Raw genomic sequence first — 22836 nt, 5'->3', positions numbered from 1 at the left:
AACGGGAATACAGTAAAGAGGAATTAGAACCAGAAGGAGTCGTGCTGTTAGACCGAGGCAACATCCTTCTGAGGCGCAAACAGTCGGTGGCCGGAACGCCGAGCAAGTAAGAGACTTTAAGTACTACTGCAAACCACGGCCGTACAGCTAATTACAGGTTGGCTGTCTCACTTAACACCTAAGCAGACAACGGAGGCAGCTGTGGGAGAGGGGCGACTCTAGGGTCCCGGAAGAACTCCAGGCCTACCCCGTCATACGGGTGCGTCCTACCATATCATCTCGGGGACGGAGAAAGCGAACATCAGAGACAGACAGAAACAGTTGTGAGGACTATCCCGGGAACTCAGCAGGGAAGAACTACAACACATAGCGCTAGAAGGTAGACACTGATTCCCACCTGTAAAGAGAACTCCTGATGTGCCTTTGGACCGGCCGGTCTCTGACAACCCAGTTAACAGCGCTCTGGACTGAGGTCTCCAAAACCTTCAGTAAAGAGGTAAAGAGACTGCAACCTGGTGTCCTCATTATTTACCACGACCTGCACCCCACAACTGCACCGTTACAACACCACTTATTGCACCGGACGTCCCCCACTGACAGACAGGGCCACGGACCGGGTCTAGCCACCGTGACAACCCCAGAACTGAGACTCAGAGGCCCGGCTCCGGGTACCCCTCGGCCCTGCGGCGGTGTGGGGGCGCTCCAACTTGGCGTCATGAACAGGATCTACTTAAGCCTGAAGAATCAGGTCATGTGTGCCTTGGAACTGTGATTTATTGCGCTTGAATTGTACTTTATTGAAAAGACTGTGTATTGCCATTTACCGCCAAAATTCGCCATTGCCGCGCACGGAGGGAGGAGCCTTAGCTACGTGGGCGGAATCAGCCAAAAGATGCGCGGAACGGAAAGCGCGGTAAGGCGCCAATCCCGGAAGAGGAACTCCGACCTCCAGCAGGTTCGTGGGAGGAAGGGACAGCCATGTCTGAGTCGGGAGGAGAGGAGGTGGCGGTCGCAGCCGCGGACGCAGGGGCAGCTCCGGTCCCCGCAGCGGACGGAGCCGCGGCCCTAATACCACCACCGGTAGCCGCAGAACCCGCTGTTCCTCCCAACCAGCCGGACGCTGCCGCTAACACAAAAGCCATAATGCCCTTCTCTATGCCGTACCTGCCCGGAGCGGCTTGGCTTCCGCGATACTCTGGGGAGTCGCATACGTTCACTGACTTTAAAGAGGGGCTCTGCAGCCTGCTCGAGTTCTATCCCCTAACCGAGCCTCAGAAGGTCCATATGATAACCGGCCAACTCTTTGGGGCGGCTCTGAGAGAATTGAAATCCTGGCCCGCTGAGGATAAAGAAACTGCACAACAGATTTTTGCCAAGCTTAAAGCCACCTTTGATACTCGCACTGCTACAGAAATTAAACTGACTTTTTATGGATGCAAACAAAGGCCACAGGATAGCTTACGGGACTATGCCCTTAATCTCCAGAAAGCGATGCGGGCCATTAAGCAGAGTGACCCCGGCAGCATGCAGGATGAGGATAAAATCCTGAAGGAGCGGTTCATTGAGGGGCTCCTGTGCAGTCACCAGCGGGGCCAATTGCACTTCCTGGCCATGCAAAATCCAGACTTGACTTTTGCGCAGTTTAAAGATAAAGCTATCCAGGCATTGCAGGAGCGACAGCCCAGCCGCGCAGTACCACCCAGGCGCCCCGCTCTCACATACCACCAGGAGGTGGCATCGGATACCCCAGTTGCCGCGGAGGCCGACGCCCAGAGCTTCGAGGACGACTCCCCTGCAGGACTCCGTCTTCAGATGCAGGAGCTGACCAAGAACGTTGCTGCCCTAGCCCGGACGGTGCAGTCCCTACAGGAGGCCCCCAAGAAAAAGATCCAGCTAGCCTCCGGACCAGAGGATGTTCCCTGGACGCGACATAAGAGGACCCCACCGACCAGAGGCCGGGACAGCGATCGTTTCCATCAGGACGGACGACCCATCTGCCGCCGATGTCACCAGGTGGGCCATCTTGCAAGGTACTGTCCTTTAAACGAGCAACCCCTGGGGCAAAGGGCCAACCCCCAGGAGTAGGATGGTCAGGCCCGCAGCATTGGAGAACCAAGTATATTGGAGGACGACCAGTTCTCCCTGTAGTGATTGATGGAATCCCCTTGAATGCTTTGCTGGACACCGGTTCTCAGGTGACGACTATACCTTACGTGCTCTACAAACGGTATTGGGAGGACGCTGATATTACTCGTGGCCCTGACGATGATTTCACCATAATCGCCAGTAATGGTCAGCCGTTGCCACAAGTGGGGTATAAGGAGGTCACCATCAAAGTGGGGCGGGTGGAATTGAAAGCCCAAGGGATTGTGATTGTAGATATTGATCGTCGAGAATGTAATCCCATGATGACTCTTGGTACTAATGTTATAGAAAATTGTCTTGCAGAAGTGATTGTTTTGTTGCAACAGGTGGCAGAAACCGCTGGCCACAGTGAGCAACGTGCCCTGCAGAAGGAAATCAGAGCTCTGATGCAGAGACAGCAGGTAGAGCTGACTGGTGGTGAGATTGGTCGTGTCACTGTGAGTGATTCAAACCCCATCGCGATACCCCCCAAGAGTGAAATGTTAATATGGTGTCGAGCAGCCATAGGCCTCAGGGGTAAGGACTACCAGGCCTTGGTAGAACCCGTATATTCAGACAATAGGCCTACTGTTCTGACAGCCCGGGGGGTGGTCGACGTCCGACAGGGGAGAGTGCCCGTACGTGTCCTCAATTGTGGAGAGGAAGAGGTCCACCTAACCAAGTATACCACGCTCGCCAAACTGTTCACTGTCAATAATAGTGTAATACAGACACCTGAACCCTTGGTCCCGTCAAACGTGGCGGAGAACAAAGGTTCTGCAGAGCACTCGAAAGACTGGTGTCGGGAATTGCATGTGGGCACTGACTCTACCCCATCTCATCAAATACAGGGGGCTTACAGGGTGGTACACGAGTACGAGCAGATATTCAGCAAACACCCCTCAGATTTTGGGCAGGTGAAAGGGATCCAACATCACATCCCCACGGGAGATCACCGACCCATAAAAGAGAGATATCGCCCTGTACCCCCAGCTCATTACCAGTGTGCCAAGGACATGTTGCGGGAAATGAAGGAGGCTGGGGTGGTGAGAGACAGCTGTAGCCCCTGGGCAGCTCCGTTAGTCCTTGTTAAAAAGAAAGATGGTACAATGAGGATGTGTGTTGATTACAGGCAGTTGAATCGCATTACACATAAGGACGCATACCCACTGCCTAGGATAGAGGAGTCTCTGGCTGCCTTAAAATCTGCTAACTACTTCTCTACCTTAGATCTCACCAGTGGGTACTGGCAGGTTCCTGTAGCAGAGGCGGACAAAGAGAAGACGGCCTTCACGACGCCAATGGGTCTCTGTGAGTTCAACTACATGCCCTTCGGATTGTGCAATGCTCCCGGAACGTTCCAGAGGATGATGGAGTGCTGCCTGGGACACCTGAACTTTGAAACCGTGCTGCTATATTTGGATGATGTCATTGTCTTCTCTAAGACCTACGAAGACCACCTGAAGCACCTGGCCGAGGTGTTTGAAGCCCTATCCAACTTTGGCTTAAAGGTGAAACCGTCCAAGTGTCATCTGCTGAAACCTAAAGTGCAGTACCTGGGCCATGTGGTGAGCGCTGAAGGAGTGGCCCCAGACCCCGACAAGGTCACAGTGATTAAGGACTGGCCAAAGCCCAGTGACCTCCACGAAGTCCGGCAGTTCCTCGGGCTGGTAGGCTATTACCGGAGGTTCATTAAGGACTTCACCAAGAAGGCCGCACCCTTGCAAAACCTGTTGGTGGGCCAACCAAAGAAGACCAAGGGGAGGAACACCCCCTTTGATTGGAACGAAGAGCTGGAGGAATCCTTCACCTGTTTGAAGTCGGCACTGACGGGAGAAGAGGTACTGGCTTACCCCGAATACGACCAACCGTTTGTGCTGTACACAGATGCCAGTAATGTGGGACTAGGAGCCGTGCTGTCTCAAGTCCAGAAAGGCAAGGAAAGAGTGATCGCTTACGCCAGCAGGAAACTCCGTCCCACGGAAAGGAACCCTGACAACTACAGTTCCTTCAAACTGGAATTCCTTGCCCTTGTCTGGGCAGTGACAGAGAGGTTTAAGCACTACCTGGCCTCCGCGAAATTCACCGTCTTCACGGACAACAATCCGCTAACGCATCTGGGTACTGCCAAACTCGGGGCTTTGGAACAGCGGTGGATGGCCCGGCTGTCCAACTATGATTTCACCATCAAATATCGGGCAGGACACCAGAATGCCAATGCCGATGCTCTGTCCCGAATGCCCAATTTACCAGAAGTGGGAGAAGACCCGGAGGCACTTGAAGAGGTGGAGCTGCCTGCCTTCCATCGCCCCAAAGCCACTCAGAACTCTCACCATGTGAAGAACAGGCACAAGAACCAACCGGATGCCACGCTGAATCCCCTGCCCCACCACGGATGGGCAGAAACCCAGGATAGTGACCCCGCGGTCCGTCAGGTGAAGGAACTCTTGACGCAGGCTGGGTTGCACCCTGGCCCAGATGATCCACAAGAAACCCAACAGCTGTGGAAGGGGAGAAGCAAGCTGTTTATCCATGATGGCAAGCTGTGCAGGAGGAGCATCGACCCACATACTCATGAATTGGTGTGGCAGATAGTGGTGCCAAGGCGAGATGCGCCCATGGTTCTGGGAGCCTACCATGATGGAGCCGGACACTTCGGATGGAGGAAGCTGGAGAAGCTACTCCGAGGGAGGTTCTATTGGATTGGCATGAAGAGAACCATTGAGAAGTGGTGTCGGGAGTGTGGTCCATGTAGTCTGCGCAGAAAGGACCGTGACAGTCAACGGGCCCCCCTGCGGCCTATCATCACCAAACGGCCGCTTGAACTGGTCGCGCTGGATCATGTGAAGCTGACACCTAGCCGGTCGGGCTATATCTACGCCCTTACCATCGTGGACCACTACTCCAGGTTTTTGGTGGTTGTGCCTGTTAAAGATCTAACGGCCAGGACTGCCGCCAGGGCCTTCCAGCAGCACTTTTGTAGGCCCCATGGCTACCCAGAGAAGGTACTGACCGACCAGGGACCTGCCTTTGAAGCAGAAGTGTTCCAGGAATTCTGCCAACTGTACGGGTGTAAGAAGATCAGAACCACACCATACCACCCTCAAACCAACGGGGTGCGAGAAGATGAACCAGGTGGTGATCGATTTATTGAAGACCCTACCTGTGGAGGAACGGAGCCTGTGGCCGATAAAGTTACCTGACTTGGTGGATATGTACAACCACATCCCAGTGAGCTCCACCAACTGTACTCCAGCGTACCTGATGCGAGGAAGATCTAGTCGGTTACCCGTTGATCTAGACATGGGGGTCCTAGTACCCGAAGATACCTCGCCGGAGGCAGATTGGGATACAGAGAGGCAGCGAAGATACCGCGAAGTACAGGAGTGTGTAGAGAGAAGTCTCGCCCAGGCTAGGCAGAAACAGGAAAGGGACTACAACCAACACGCTCCTGCGATCCCCTTGTCACCTGGTGAGCAAGTACTTAAACGAAAGAGAAGATTACACAAACTCGATGACCAATGGGAAGCGGAACCGTATACCATCCTGCCGTCCGACTTCGACAACACGAAGGTCTGTCTCATCAGCAAGGACCGAGGGGAGACCTCAACAGCGGTATCCAGGGATCACCTTAAGGTCTGCCCCGATAAGTTGAAAGAGAGAGAGACGGCCCCAGAGATCTCCCCGCCGGTAGAAAAGGAGAAGATGTTCCATACCGTCCTTGGTGACTTTCCCCAGTCCTGGACTCAGATAAATCAAGCCCTCGTGGTGCCTGTTCTAATGTTTCAGCAGCCAGACCCACCAGAAGCAATTGTGGTACCAGATCATCCGGTCCCGCTACCTCACCAAGCCTTACCTGAAGATGCCATGCCAACCGTTGAACCGACAAATCCTCCCTCTGCTGTCGGTGAATCTGCTGTACCCACTGTTGATAGCAGCAGCTTTGAGAGCCCTAACCTGCCAGTGCTACCCCGACTCACTAGAAGTGTAGCTAGAAGACAGTGCACTACACCAGCGGTAGCAAGCATAGCGGGCCCTGTTAGGCCAATAGCAACCCCTGTGCTGCGAAGGTCCACACGCAGCACTCAAAACCAAACTCCCCTCCGCTACAAACCTTGGAGGTATTAATAAGGGCTGCTCTTTAGTTAAGAATGTTTTTGTGTGTATTTTTGTTACAGGTTTTAAATGGACAATAGGGTAATGGACGGTGAATTGCTCAAAAACTTTCATAAGGGGGGACCCCTTTGTTTACCCGGGGTCCCCGCTGTTTCAACCACTGAACTGAGAGTCATAAACTGTGCATGACCTAACTTTTGCAACGTTCAAGAATCCTCACCTCCCGTAAAGGGAAGCATTGTTATGTTCAATTGTTATGCTATTTCAAAAATTTGTGTGTTTTCTGTTAACATGTATTATTGTTCTTGTTTTCCCAGTCCTGGAGTACTGGATTTAACCGGGGGGGAGTGCAGCACCCCAGAGTCCTGGTTGTTGCAGTACTGTGGCTCCGCCACTATGGGGAGCTATGGTACGTCTGATTGCACTAAAGGAGTTTCTCTGACCAGGTACACTCACACCACACTTCACACTCCGGCCACCAGGGGGGGTGGTCCTATCTAGTAGGCCACTCCTCACAACTCTGGTAAAACTGGGGGTTGGACAGGAAGACAAGGAGAAGTAGCTGGGAAGAGCTAGTGAGAGGACCTGTCAGGGATGGGATCCTGGCAGACTCCTCAGAGCAGAACAAACCAGTGAACAACGGGAATACAGTAAAGAGGAATTAGAACCAGAAGGAGTCGTGCTGTTAGACCGAGGCAACATCCTTCTGAGGCGCAAACAGTCGGTGGCCGGAACGCCGAGCAAGTAAGAGACTTTAAGTACTACTGCAAACCACGGCCGGACAGCTAATTACAGGTTGGCTGTCTCACTTAACACCTAAGCAGACAACGGAGGCAGCTGTGGGAGAGGGGCGACTCTAGGGTCCCGGAAGAACTCCAGGCCTACCCCGTCATACGGGTGCGTCCTACCATATCATCTGGGGGACGGAGAAAGCGAACATCAGAGACAGACAGAAACAGTTGTGAGGACTATCCCGGGAGCTCAGCAGGGAAGAACTACAACACATAGCGCTAGAAGGTAGACACTGATTCCCACCTGTAAAGAGAACTCCTGATGTGCCTTTGGACCGGCCGGTCTCTGACAACCCAGTTAACAGCGCTCTGGACTGAGGTCTCCAAAACCTTCAGTAAAGAGGTAAAGAGACTGCAACCTGGTGTCCTCATTATTTACCGCGACCTCCACCCCACAACTGCACCGTTACAACACCACTTATTGCACCGGACGTCCCCCACTGACAGACAGGGCCACGGACCGGGTCTAGCCACCCCAGAACTGAGACTCAGAGGCCCGGCTCCGGGTACCCCTCGGCCCTGCGGCGGTGTGGGGGCACTCCACTTACCATGGTCCAAGTCTCACACGTATTTTTATTGTGGTCCGTCCAGTATATATATTTTATTTTTGTATGTATGTAAGAATTTTTCCAAGTACAGGCACATTATGAAGTGCCATTTGCCAAAAAATAAATAAAGGCATTTTTTTTATATATATATCTATATGATTTGGCCTTAATGTCTTAATTTATATGATATCTACTATATAATTGTCTAAGGCAGTGATGGCGAACCTATGACACGCGTGTCAGTGCTGACACGCGTAGTCATTTTCAGTGACACGCCGGCCGCCGGCCGCGGCCCCATAGAAATTGCTTCTTTCCCAGGGTCTGAAGGAGAGGAAACTCTCCTTCAGGCCCTGGGAACCATATTAATGTGTAAAATAAAGAATTAAAATAAAAAATATTGCTATACTCACCTCTCCGACGCAGCCTGGACTTCAGCGAGGGAACTGGCAGCGTTGTTTGCTTAAAAATCACGGTTTTCCTTCCTTACTTGAAGTCCCGGCTTGTGATTGGTCGCGTGCCGCCCATGTGACCGCGACGCGACCAATCACAGCAAGCCGTGACGTAATTTTAGGTCCTTCAGGATTTTAAAATTACGTTCCGGCGTTGTGATTGGTTGCGTCGCCCATGTGACCGCGACGCAACCAATCACAACGCCGGAACGTAATTTTAAAATCCTGAAGGACCTAAAATTACGTCACGGCTTGCTGTGATTGGTCGCGTGCCGCCCATGTGACCGCGACGCGACCAATCACAAGCCGGGACTTCAAGTAAGGAAGGAAAACCACGATTTTTAAGCAAACAACGCTGCCGGTTCCCTCGCTGAAGTCCAGGCTGCGTCGGAGAGGTGAGTATAGCAATATTTTTTATTTTAATTCTTTATTTTACACATTAATGTTGTTTCGATACCGATACCCGATACCACAAAAGTATCGGATCTCGGTATCGGAATTCCGATACAGCAAATATCGGCCGATACCCGATACTTGCGGTATCGGAATGCTAAACAATGGCATCCGATCCGATTTTTTATCGGATCGGATGCCATGCAGGAGGTCTGTGGGTCCAAACAACAGAGCTCCGGTGCAGAGCGTCTAGGCCTGGGACTTCCGGTAGGCCAGGCGCAGCTCCCGGAAGTCCCAGGCCTCTGCGTCGGATCTGTGTTGTTTGGGTGACATTGCGCTGCTCCCTGCTGCGCCGACCAGAAGTCCCAGGCTGCACCAACCAGAAGTCCCAGGCTGCACTTCTGAGGCCTGAGGAGATAGCTGTCTGGAGGCCCTGTGATAGCTGTCTGGAGGCCCTGTGATAGCTGTCTGGAGGCCCTGTGATAGCTGTCTGGAGGCCCTGTGATTGCTGTCTGGAGGCCCTGTGATTGCTGTCTGGAGGCCCTGTGATTGCTGTCTGGAGGCCCTGTGATAGCTGTCTGGAGGCCCTGTGATAGCTGTCTGGAGGCCCTGTGATAGCTGTCTGGAGGCCCTGTGATAGCTGTCTGGAGGCCCTGTGATAGCTGTCTGGAGGCCCTGTGATTGCTGTCTGGAGGCCCTGTGACTACTACAGCAACCATCATCCAGTGAACTGTGGGGTGTCATTGGCCATTACTGAGATAAGTGAGAGGGAGTGATGGCGAACCTGTGGCAGTCCAGCTGTTGCAAAACTACAATTCCCATCATGGCTGGCCATTCAAAGCAAAGGCTTTGGCTGTGAAGACATGATGGGAATTGTAGTTTTGCAACAGCTGGAGTGCCACAGGTTCGCCATCACTGGAAGAATTCCCCCTCCCCCTCACTTATCTTAGTTCACGGCACCCCACACAAGTTAAATAATAGCAAGACCAACAAAAGAAACCAACTGACAGATGAACAAAGAAGTCACTAAGCAGGTAAGTTAATTCTAATTATACATATTTGTTATTTAAACTATACATGTCGCAAAATTATGGTTTTTTATCAAGGTGACACACCACCCAAGTTATGCTCGGTTTTTTGGCGAATTTTGACACACCGAGCTCAAAAGGTTGCCCATCACTGGTCTAAGGGGTACTTCCATCTTTCTGTCTGTCCTTCTGTCTGTCTGTAACAGAAATCCTGTGTCGCTGATTGGTCTCGCCAGCCGCCTGTCCTGGCTGCCGCGACCAATCAGCGACGGGCACAGTCATGCCGAGAATTAGTCCCTCCCTACTTCCGTCCAGTCAGTGCCCGGCGCCCGCTCCATACTCCCGTCCAGTCACCGCTCACACAGGGTTAATGTCAGCGTTAACGGACCGCATTATGCCACGGGTAACGCGCTCCGTTAATGCTGCTATTAACCTTGTGTGTCCCCAACTTTTTACTATTGACGCTGCCTATGCAGCATCAATAGTAAAAAGATCTAATGTTAAAAATAATAAAAAAACAAACCTGCTATTCTCACCGAGGTCTTGCGAGACCGCTAAGTCATCTGGGTAATTTCGCAATGCATCCTGGGAACGAAAGATGGCGTCAGCCGAGCGCGCATCGGCACAGCTTCGCTGGACCCTGGCGGGTGAGTATAGAACTATTTTTTATTTTAATTACACGGTGAGTGGCTGGGCCCGGGCGTAGTGATCTATGTGTACGGTGGCCCCAGCTGTGTGGAGTAGTCGTGTATCATATGAAGCTGTATGGGACTATTTACTTCTATGGCCAGTGTTAGATACTATGTGGGCTGTGCTATATATTACGTGGCCAGTGTTATATACTACGTGGCCTGGATGTACTGCGTGGCTGCTATATACTGCATGGACTGTGTTATATACTATGTGGGCAGTGTTATTTACTGCGTGGCCTGTATTAACGCATCGGGTATTCCACAATATGTATGTATCTATATAGCAGCCACATAGTATATAGCACAGGCCACGTAGTACTCCTATATACTACGTGGCCTGTGCTATATACTATATGGCTGCTGTATACATACATACATACATATTCTAGAATACCCGATGCATTAGAATCGGGCCACCATCTAGTATGTATACATTTTCCTTTGATCCCCATTTTTGTTTTTTTGTTTTGCTAAAATGGGAAAGGTTTATTATGATTTCATGTCAGATATTGAGAAAAACATACACATGTGTCTTTTTATATAGTGTATGCAAACTTCTGGTTTCAACTGCATATTTATATTTATACAGTGTATATATATATATATATATATATATATATATATATACTGCTCAAAAAAATAAAGGGAACACTTAAAAAAACAGAATATAACTCCAAGTAAATCAAACTTCTGTGAAATCAAACTGTCCACTTAGGAAGCAGCACTGTTTGACAATCAATTTCACATGCTGTTGTGCAAATGGAATAGACAACAGATGGAAATTATTGGCAATTGTCAAGACACACTCAATAAAGGAGTGGTTCTGCAGGTGGGAACCACAGACCACATCTCAGTACCAATGCTTTCTGGCTGATGTTTTGGTCACTTTTGAATGTTGGTTGTGCTTTCACACTCATGGTAGCATGAGACGGACTCTAGAACCCACACAAGTGGCTCAGGTAGTGCAGCTCATCCTGGATGGCACATCAATGCGAGCTGTGGCAAGAAGGTTTGCTGTGTCTGTCAGCGTAGTGTCCAGAGGCTGGAGGTGCTACTAGCAGACAGGTCAGTACACCAAGAGATGTGGAGGGGGCTGTAGGAGGGCAACAACCCAGCAGCGGGACTGCTACTTCAGCCTTTGTGCAAGGAGGAACAGGAGGAGCACTGCCAGAGACCTGCAAAATGACCTCCAGCAGGCCACAAATGTGCATGTGTTTGCACAAATGGTTAGAAACCGACTCCATGAGGATGGTCTGAGAGCCCGACGTCCACAGATGGGGTTTGTGCTCACAGCCCAACACCATGCAGGACACTTGGCATTTGCCACAGAACACCAGGATTGGCAAATTCACCACTGTCGCCCTGTGCTCTTCACAGATGTAAGCAGGTTCACACTGAGCACATGTGACAGATGTGACACGCTGTGGAGAGCAATCTGGTGCCTGCAACATATTTCAGCATGACTAGTTTGGCAGTGGGTCAGCAATGGTGTGGGGTGGCATTTCTTTGGAGGGCCACACCACCCTTCATGTGCTCGTCAGAGGTAGCCTGACTGCCACTAGGTCATTAGGTACTGAGACGAAATTCTCAGACCCCTTGTGAGACCATATGCTGGTGCGGTTGGCCCTGGGTTCCTCCTAATGGAGAACAATGCCAGACCTCATGTGGCTGGAGTGTGTCAGCAGTTCCTGCAAGATGAAGGCATTGAAGCTATGGACTGTCCCGCCCGTTCCATAGACCTGAATCCGATTGAACACATCTGGGACATCATGTCTTGCACCATCCACCAACTTCACGTTGCACCACAGACTGTCCAGGAGTTGGCGGATGCTTTAGTCCAGGTCTGGGAGGAGATCCCTCAGGAGACCATCCACCGCTTCATCAGGAGAATACCCAGGCATTGTAGGGAGGTCATACAGACACGTGGAGGCCACACATACTAATGAGCATGATTTCCTTGTCTTGAGGCATTTCCACTGAAGTTGGATCAGGCTGTAACTTCATTTTCCACTTTGATTTTGAGCATCATTTCAACTCCAGACCTCCGTTGGATATTAATTATGATTTATGTTGATCATTTTTAGGTTTTATTGTTCTCAACACATTCCAACCACCGTGTCTTTGTGCGACGCAGAAAAGGTGAACGGATGGACTCTACATGCCTAGTTCCCACCGTGAAGCATGGAGGAGAATGTGTGATGGTGTTGGGGTGCTTTGCTGGTGACACTGTTGGGGATTTATTCAGAATTAAAGGCATACTGAACCAGCATGGCTACCACAGCATCTTGCAGCGGCATGCTATTCCATCCAGTTTGCATTTAGTTGGACCATCATTTATTTTTCAACAGGACAATGACCCCAAACACACCTCCAGGCTGTGTAAGGGCTATTTGACCAAGAAGGAGAGTGATGGGGTGCTACGCCAGATGGCCTGGCCTCCACAGTCACCAGATCTGAACCCAATCGAGATGGTTTGGGGTGAGCTGGACCGCAGAGTGAAGGCAAAAGGGCCAACAAGTGCTAAGCATCTCTGGGAACTCCTTCAAGATTGTTGGAAGTCCATTCCTGGTGACTACCTCTTGAAGCTCATTAAGAGAATGCCAAGAGTGTGCAAAGCAGTTATCAAAGCAAAAGGTGGCTACTTTGAAGAACCGAGAATATAAGACATAATTTCAGTTGTTTCACACTTTTTTGTTAAGCATATAATTCCACATGTGTTAATTCATATTTTTGATGCCTTCAGTGTGAATGTACAATTTTCATAGTCATTAAAATACAAAAAAATCTTTAAATGAGAAGGTGTGTCCAAACTTTTGGTCTGTACTCTATATATTTATATTTGTATTTTTTTGTTTTTATTTTATACTGGAGAAAATAAAAAAAGAAGAGTGTGTTGTGCAAATACTTAGGTTTTAGGAATACAGAGTGACAATTATAAATGTTTCCGGTTTAGACCTGAAGCGATATTGCCCCTGAACCGATGGGCTCCAAACTTACCATGCTGTGTGTCGATTCTTTACACTGGTTTGGGCATAGAAATCCTCCGTTGACTTGTTTTACTTTTTGTTTTTACCCATTGCACACCTTGTCCCAATGAATCATACCCTCTTGTTTCATAGAACATTATTGATTTACAATTCAGATGGCAGGATAAAATGAAGCGTGTTGTTCGGATGATTCTCCATTTTCCTATGGCATCTGGAGTGTTTTGTTCATACCAAAATAGTTATTCTGCCAACCTCTTTCATTTGGCATCCATGTACTCCAAAGTACATCAGAAGCAGTTTTATCTCCAAACTCCCCATTGCCCTCTCTTCAAGATCTTAAAAAAAACCTCCTTTTCCCTGAGCCTATAGTCTTATGAATTTTTTTTGTGTTTTTTTCTAATTTTTTATTTTTCTCTACATATTTATTGTTTAAGAATTCCTGTCCCGATTTGTAAGATTCAATATCTAAAGGACAATTTCCAATTGTCCAACGAAGTGTCTTTTTGATCCCTGCGATAATACTCAGATGAGGAATGAGATAATAATGTATAGAGCATGGTTGTCTGATTATTTTTGATAACACAATAGTAAACTGTACACTTGACTAAAACCTAAAAAAATAGCAACACATGAAGACTAGAACATAGGTACATGAGAAGTATGAATGTTAAATGGAACACATGCATATTGGCAGAGTAGCTTGCAGTCAGAACGGAATTATGTTTTTGCAAGAAGAATCATAGTGTGATCTCATCTAGTGGAAATGATAAGTAGGTGGTATGGGGGAAGGGAATTTTTTAAATGAACACAAGATTTTAACCTGTTAAAAGAAGCTCAAATTCATAAGGTTTAGAGCTTAGGGGCAGTAGGATTGAGAATTTAGTAAATAATTAAATCCGTGCAGAAAACCCAATATGAATATAAATATTTATGTTTTTACTAGAAAAAAATATATATATAGAGTACATAACACTGAATGATACTCAGCACATACGAAGAAACAATAAAATTATACACCAGTATATATATTATAAACAATGGAACAGACCTATTCACTTATCTAAATGAGATGTCCACATAAGTAAATAGGGGTGACTATATATCCACTCTGTGTGCGCCAATGATCCCTGACGAAGGAAAGCGTTCTTTCTGAAACGCGTAGGACTGTGGCCCATGCGGCGACCCGTATCCTCTGAACGTTCAGCTTGCAAAGTTTTCCTCTTTTCAAGTGATTTGTGACGTCACGGCAGGTCCTGCTCCGGAGAGGGTTACCACCAGGAAGCAGAGAACGCTACAGAAGCCGTGACCACATCACTCACTCAGGATCTGGGAAATCCTCCACCGAGGGTACAGCGAGGAAAGGACAGCGACAACACACGAGCTCCATCCAAGGTAACAGGTGGCACGTACAGCGGGTTTCCGACCCGGCTAATCCGGCTGTCATACGTTGCTATACCTGGTTCATTGAAGCTTTGCTACCGGCCGGGGCAGCTTCTCAGAGCATTTTGGGTTTCACAACCCTCCCTGTGCGTATTGCATTTTACCGTTTTGTTTTTCTTTTTTTGTTCTACATTTTTTGCGGTCATTTGCCGTTTTTTAGTACGTTTTTCTGAGAGATCTCTCCATGTTTTACAAGGACATTTATTCAATATGAAGTGTGAGGCAGGAATCCATTGGCGCACACAGAGTGGATATATAGTCACCCCTATTTACTTATGTGGACATCTCATTTAGATAAGTGAATAGGTCTGTTCCATTGTTTATAATATATATACTGGTGTATAATTTTATTGTTTCTTCGTTTGTGCTGAGTATCATTCAGTGTTGTGTACTCAATATTTTTCTTTTTTCTAGTAAAAACATAAATATTTATATTCATATTGGGTTTTCTGCGCGGATTTAATTATTTACTAGATTGTATATAGGATTTTGTCCTTCAATCACATTGTGGTGGTGGTTTAAATCTGCAGCATTACATCCTAGCTGGTCTCTAAGCGCTACTATATAATCTATTATCAACACAATCATGAAGCACCCAAGTAGGTTGTAACCAAGAGCAAGAGACCTCTGCTCTCCCAAATTGCCCAAAGGGCACCAAATCTCCAGGACTACTCCAGATATAAATCAACACAAGAAAAGGGAGTAAAAGAGTCCACATAGGCATAATTATATTAAAAATATATTTATAACACTTTATTACAATAAATCCAACAATATATCAACAAGATAATACATCAAACAAACTGCAAAAACGTGCTGTAAGCACTATGCAGGTAAGAAGGTACAACAAGAAGTGAACATGACGGAAACTGAGTAAAGGAGGGAGTACTTCAATACATCCTTTTGGCAACAGGCATAAGCCAGAGATAAAGATTTCACAGGTATCCCATATCCATAAATAGCAACAATTAAATGCGGTATATTGCAGGCTTACCCATTGTGGTCATCAGGGAAAGTACCCCCACCTTCTCAGCACCCCCGAACGTACGTTTCGCTGAATAGCTTTCTCAACAGGGTTCACTTATAATCCATCTTGTGCTGTTTAAATAATACCCAAACCGGAAGCAGCGCCGGCCAAAACGGCGCATGCGCGGTGGCGTCCAGGGCGCTGTCATGGTTCCCAATGGCAAGGGAACGTAAGAAACATATAAGTAACGAACGAGCTCTCGGGTGATGGAAACTCGAGTTGACCGTGAGCTAAATCTACCACACAACTAACAGTAGCCAGGGAGCATACCTACGGCTTCCTATATGCCACGCGCCAGCCGGAGGACTAACTACGCCTGGTAGAGGAAGAAACAGACCTGGCTTACCTCTAGGGAAATACCCCAAAAGATGATAGCAGCCCCCCACATGTAATAACGGTGAATTAAGAGGAAAAGACATACACAGTATGAAAGTAGATTTAGCAAAGAGAGGTCCACTTACTAGATAGCAGAAGGATACAAAAGAGGACTTCACGGTCAACTGAAAACCCTTTCAAAAACCATCCTGAAATTACTTTAAGACTCCTGTGTCAACTCATGACACAGGAGTGGCAATTTCAGCCCGCAAGAGCTTCCAGCTACAGAGAATTACAAAAACTGCAAACTGGACAAAAGGTACAAAACAAAAAGGACAAAGTCCACTTAGCTGATCAGCAGACTAGTAGCAGGAACATGCAACCGAAGGCTCTGGTTACAATGATGACCGGCAAGGAAATGACTGGAGAGCAAGGCTAAATAGGAAACTCCCAAACACTGATGGAAGCAGGTGAACAGAAGAAGCAAAGTGCAAACAAGTCACCAGTACCACCAGCAACCACCAGGGGAGCCCAAAAAGCGGATACACAACAGTACCCTCCCCTTAAGGAGGGGGCACCGAACCCTCACAAGAACCGCCAGGGCGATCTGGATGAGCCCTATGAAAGGCACGAACCAAATCCGAGGCATGAACATCAGAGGCAGTTACCCAAGAATTATCTTCCTGACCATAGCCTTTACATTTAACCAGATATTGAAGTCTCTGTCTGGAAATACGGGAGTCCAAGATCTTCTCTACGACGTACTCCAATTCACCCTCCACCAGCACAGGAGCAGGAGGTTCAGTAGAAGGAACCACCGGTACCTCATATCTCCGCAACAACGACCGATGGAACACATTATGGATAGCGAAAGATGCCGGGAGGTCCAAACGAAAGGAAACAGGGTTAAGAATCTCCAAAATCCTATAAGGACCGATGAACCGAGGCTTAAATTTGGGAGAAGAAACCCTCATAGGGACAAAACGGGAAGACAACCACACCAAGTCCCCAACGCGAAGGTGGGGACCAACACGACGACGACGGTTAGCAAACTGCTGAGTCCTCTCCTGGGACAATTCCAAATTATCCACCACTTGTCCCCAAATCCGATGCAACCGATCCACCACCGCATCCACTCCAGGACAATCCGAAGATTCAACCTGACCAGATGAAAAACGCGGATGAAACCCTGAATTGCAAAAGAAAGGAGAAACCAAAGTGGCAGAACTAGCCCGATTATTAAGAGCAAACTCCGCCAACGGCAGAAAGGCAACCCAATCATCCTGATCCGCAGACACAAAACACCTCAAATAAGTCTCCAAAGTTTGATTAGTTCGCTCCGTCTGGCCATTGGTCTGAGGATGGAATGCAGACGAAAAGGACAAATCAATGCCCAACCTGGCACAGACTGCCCGCCAAAATCTAGACACGAACTGGGTACCCCTGTCAGAAACGATGTTTTCCGGAATACCATGCAAGCGAACCACATTTTGAAAAAACAGAGGGACCAACTCAGATGAGGAAGGCAACTTAGACAATGGCACCAAATGAACCATTTTAGAAAAACGGTCACACACCACCCAGATGACAGACATCTTCTGAGAAACAGGGAGATCCGAGATAAAGTCCATAGAGATGTGCGTCCAAGGCCTCTTCGGAATAGGCAAGGGCAACAACAACCCACTAGCCCTAGAACAACAAGGCTTGGCCCGAGCACACACATCGCAAGACTGCACAAAAACACGCACATCTCGAGACAGGGAAGGCCACCAGAAGGATCTAGCCACCAAATCTCTGGTGCCAAAAATTCCCGGATGACCTGCCAGAGTAGAAGAATGAACTTCCGAGATGACTCTAGTGGTCCACTCGTCGGGAACAAACAGTCTACCAGACGGACAACGATCAGGTCTATCCGCCTGAAATTCTTGCAAAGCACGTCGCAAATCTGGAGAGACAGCAGACAAAACCACTCCATCCTTAAGGACACCAGCAGGTTCAGAATTCCCAGGAGAGTCAGGCTCAAAACTCCTAGAAAGAGCATCTGCTTTCACATTCCTAGAACCCGGTAAGTACGAGACCACAAAATTAAACCGGGAAAAGAACAACGACCAACGTGCCTGTCTAGGATTCAGGCGCCTGGCAGACTCCAAATAAATTAAATTCTTGTGATCAGTCAAAACTACCACCTGATGTCTGGCACCCTCAAGCCAATGACGCCACTCCTCAAATGCCCACTTCATGGCCAAAAGCTCCCGATTACCAACATCATAGTTTCGCTCGGCGGCCGAAAATTTTCGCGAAAAGAACGCACAAGGTCTCATCACTGAGCAGTCGGAACTTTTCTGCGACAAAACCGCCCCCGCTCCGATCTCGGAAGCATCGACCTCAACCTGAAAGGGAAGAGAAACATCAGGCTGGCGCAACACAGGGGCAGACAAAAAGCGGCGCTTAAGCTCCCGAAAGGCCTCCACGGCAGCAGGGGACCAATTGGCAACATCAGCACCCTTTTTAGTCAAATCCGTCAGAGGTTTAGCAACGCCAGAAAAACCAGCTATAAATCGACGATAAAAATTAGCAAAGCCCAAGAATTTCTGGAAACTCTTCAGAGAAGTAGGCTGCGTCCAGTCGTAAATAGCCCGAACCTTGACAGGGTCCATCTCAATAGAAGAAGGGGAAAAAATATACCCCAAAAATGAAATTTTTTTGAACCCCAAAAACACACTTTGAACCCTTTACACACAAAGAATTCTCCCGCAAAACCTGAAAAACCCTCCTGACCTGCTGAACATGAGACTCCCAGTCATCAGAAAAAATCAAAATATCATCCAAGTACACAATCATAAATTTATCCAAATATTCACGGAAAATATCATGCATTAAGGACTGAAAGACAGAAGGTGCATTAGAAAGGCCGAAAGGCATTACCAAATACTCAAAATGGCCCTCAGGCATATTAAATGCGGTCTTCCACTCATCCCCCTGCTTAATTCGCACCAAATTATACGCCCCACGAAGATCAATCTTAGAGAACCACTTAGCCCCCCTTATGCGAGCAAACAAATCAGTCAGCAAAGGCAACGGATACTGATATTTGACTGTAATTTTATTCAGGAGACGATAATCAATACAAGGCCTCAGAGAGCCATCCTTTTTAGAGACAAAGAAAAAACCGGCTCCTAAAGGTGATGAAGAAGGACGAATATGTCCCTTTTCCAGGGACTCCTTAATATACTCGCGCATAGCAGCATGTTCAGGTACAGATAGGTTAAACAAACGACCCTTTGGAAATTTACTGCCAGGAATCAGATCTATGGCGCAATCACAATCCCTGTGAGGAGGGAGTGAATCAATCTTAGGCTCTTCAAAAATATCACGATAATCAGACAAAAATGCCGGAATCTCAGATGGAATAGATGACGAAATGGACACCATAGGAGTGTCCTCATGAGCCCCCCGACATCCCCAGCTTAACACAGACATAGCCTTCCAGTCAAGGACTGGGTTATGAGACTGTAACCATGGTAATCCAAGCACCAAAACATCATGTAAATTGTACAACACAAGGAAGCGAATCACCTCCTGATGGTCTGGAGTCATACGCATAGTCACTTGCGTCCAGAACTGTGGTTTATTACAAGCCAAAGGTGTAGAATCAATACCCTTCAGAGGTATAGGGACTTCCAGAGGCTCTAAATCAAACCCACAGCGCCTGGCAAAGGACCAGTCCATAAGACTCAGAGCGGCGCCAGAGTCCACATAGGCATCCACGGTAATAACTGATAATGAACAAATCAAGGTTACAGACAAAATAAATTTGGACTGTAAAGTGCCAATTGAAATGGACTTGTCAACCTTCCTAGTACGCTTAGAGCATGCTGATATAACATGAGCAGAATCACCACAATAGAAGCATAACCCATTTTTACGCCTATAATTCTGCCGCTCGCTTCTGGACATAACTCTGTCACATTGCATTTTCTCTGGCGTCTCTTCAGAAGATACCGCCAAATGGTGCACGGGTTTGCGCTCCCGCAAACGCCGATCAATCTGAATTGCCATTGTCATGGACTCATTCAGACCTGTAGGCGCAGGGAACCCGACCATAACATCTTTAACGGCATCAGAAAGGCCCTCTCTGAAATTTGCCGCTAAGGCGCACTCATTCCACTGAGTAAGCACAGACCACCTACGAAATTTTTGGCAGTATATCTCCGCTTCATCTTGCCCTTGAGATAGGGCTATCAAAGCTTTTTCAGCTTGAATCTCCAAATTAGGTTCCTCATAAAGCAACCCTAAAGCCAGGAAAAACGCATCCACATTGAGCAATGCAGGATCCCCTGGTGCCAATGAAAATGCCCAATTTTGAGGGTCACCTCGCAGCAAAGAGATTACAATCTTAACCTGCTGGACAGGATCTCCTGAGGAGTGAGGTCTGAGAGAAAGGAATAATTTACAATTATATTTGAAATTCAAAAACCGAGATCTATCTCCTGAAAACACCTCTGGTGTAGGGATTTTAGGTTCAGAAATAGGAGCATGTATAACAAAATCTTGTAAATTTTGAACCTTCGTAGCAAGATTATTTAAACCTGCAGCCAAACTCTGAGGATCCATCTTTAAACAGGTGAGCTCAAAGCCATTCAAGGATTATAAGGAGAGAAAGGCAAAGGCTGTAATTAAAGCTGAAATACAACAGATCCAACTATGGAACAAGCATAGAGGAAAAAGGGAGAAAAAAAAAATAAAATTTACAGACTTCTTTTTTCTCTCCTTTCTTCTGCCAATAAGTTTAACACTGGCCGGTCATACTGTCATGGTTCCCAATGGCAAGGGAACGTAAGAAACATATAAGTAACGAACGAGCTCTCGGGTGATGGAAACTCGAGTTGACCGTGAGCTAAATCTACCACACAACTAACAGTAGCCAGGGAGCATACCTACGGCTTCCTATATGCCACGCGCCAGCCGGAGGACTAACTACGCCTGGTAGAGGAAGAAACAGACCTGGCTTACCTCTAGGGAAATACCCCAAAAGATGATAGCAGCCCCCCACATGTAATAACGGTGAATTAAGAGGAAAAGACATACACAGTATGAAAGTAGATTTAGCAAAGAGAGGTCCACTTACTAGATAGCAGAAGGATACAAAAGAGGACTTCACGGTCAACTGAAAACCCTTTCAAAAACCATCCTGAAATTACTTTAAGACTCCTGTGTCAACTCATGACACAGGAGTGGCAATTTCAGCCCGCAAGAGCTTCCAGCTACAGAGAATTACAAAAACTGCAAACTGGACAAAAGGTACAAAACAAAAAGGACAAAGTCCACTTAGCTGATCAGCAGACTAGTAGCAGGAACATGCAACCGAAGGCTCTGGTTACAATGATGACCGGCAAGGAAATGACTGGAGAGCAAGGCTAAATAGGAAACTCCCAAACACTGATGGAAGCAGGTGAACAGAAGAAGCAAAGTGCAAACAAGTCACCAGTACCACCAGCAACCACCAGGGGAGCCCAAAAAGCGGATACACAACAGGGCGCGTCATCGCCGGGGCCGTCATAGCTGTGTGCGTGTGTAGGTGGAACTCCACCGTATGGCGCCAGTGACACACGCGTCCAGCAAACAATGACAGCCGCAGCCATAGATGAACACTCCGGGCGGCAGCCGGCATGCGCACTACCGGCAGGCATTTTTAAGAAGACCACGGTGGCGGCCATCTTTAAAGGGATAAAAAGCGCTAAACGGGCCCATAATGTGCATACATGAAGGTGAATCAGTGCATATATGTATGTAAGAGGGAGGATATATAAACCCACCCATAATACTAGCTGCCTATAATAAAGTACCCTATTTCAGAGGGAAATATATACAGATAAAGTGATAAGTGCAATACATATCATATAACAATTGATGCAATAAGTGTACATATAAAATGTAAACTGAAAAAAATAAATAATAAATCACGAAGGCGCAAGCTTCATATTTCTTAGTGGCATCCACTTGTGAAAAAAGAGAGTCCGTTGTAGCCTATACAGTATCCAGAGCCGTGGTCGATATAGTAGAATAAACTAAAAATTAAAAACACACAAAACAGTTAAAAACAACATGGAATAAAAAGAATGGTGGTGAACTCTATTTAGAGAGAGAAAAAAGGGGAATAAATCTACCCAATAATACTTATATTACACAGGCGTGGTGAGGCAAATATGATGGTGTTCAATATGATATATAAAGCCAAATTAATCAGAGAAACGGAGCGAAGCTCAGCTTCTCATTCAATCCTTTAGGAGCCATGGTATCGAGGGTGACAATCCACCTGCACTCACGTTGTGCCAGTGTCTTAACCATATTGCCACCCCTGATCCCTCCATGTATCCTATCTATGCCTCTTACTTTCAAACCTCGAGGATCAGATCCATGGAAGGTCCGGAAGAGTCTTGGTAGAGTCTTGAGACTTTCTATATCCTCCACTTCTTTGGCGGTCAGAATATCTCGCACATGCTCGCACGTCTGAACTTTTAGTTCCCTAGATGTGAGACCAACATAGATTAAGGAGCAGGGGCATGTAGCATAGTATATTACACATGTTGTGCTACATGAAATAAATTCTCGTATCTTAAACTCCCTGCTCCCATCCGAAGTCCTGAAGGTCCCACATCTAAGAGTGTTCGGACACGCGACGCATGAGCCGCATGGAAAATACCCCTGTCTTGGACCAATCGCACCAAGGAAATTTTTAATATCATTTCTCACCACATAATGGCTCCTCACCAAAGTATCTTTTAAATTCTTTCCCCTCCGTTATGTCATTAGGGGGAGCTCCGTTAAATGTGAGGCCAAAACTCCATCAGTCTGCAACACAGGCCAATGTCTATTGAATATCTCCCGGATGCGATTCCATTGACAATTAGAAGTTGAAATGAATC

General features: G+C 47.5%; 1 protein-coding gene across 1 annotated transcript in view; it reads right to left on the bottom strand.

The window, feature by feature from the left end:
* Positions 1 to 22836, bottom strand: part of RTN4RL2 (reticulon 4 receptor like 2) — an 85645-nt gene that overhangs the window by 48772 nt on the left and 14037 nt on the right. The window lies entirely within an intron of this gene.

The sequence above is a fragment of the Ranitomeya variabilis genome, chromosome 4 (genome assembly GCF_051348905.1).
Source record: "Ranitomeya variabilis isolate aRanVar5 chromosome 4, aRanVar5.hap1, whole genome shotgun sequence".
In the NCBI taxonomy this organism is placed as follows: domain Eukaryota; kingdom Metazoa; phylum Chordata; class Amphibia; order Anura; family Dendrobatidae; genus Ranitomeya; species Ranitomeya variabilis.
The sequence above is the reverse complement of the archived record's forward strand: the minus strand, read 5'-3'. Positions and strand labels throughout refer to the sequence as shown.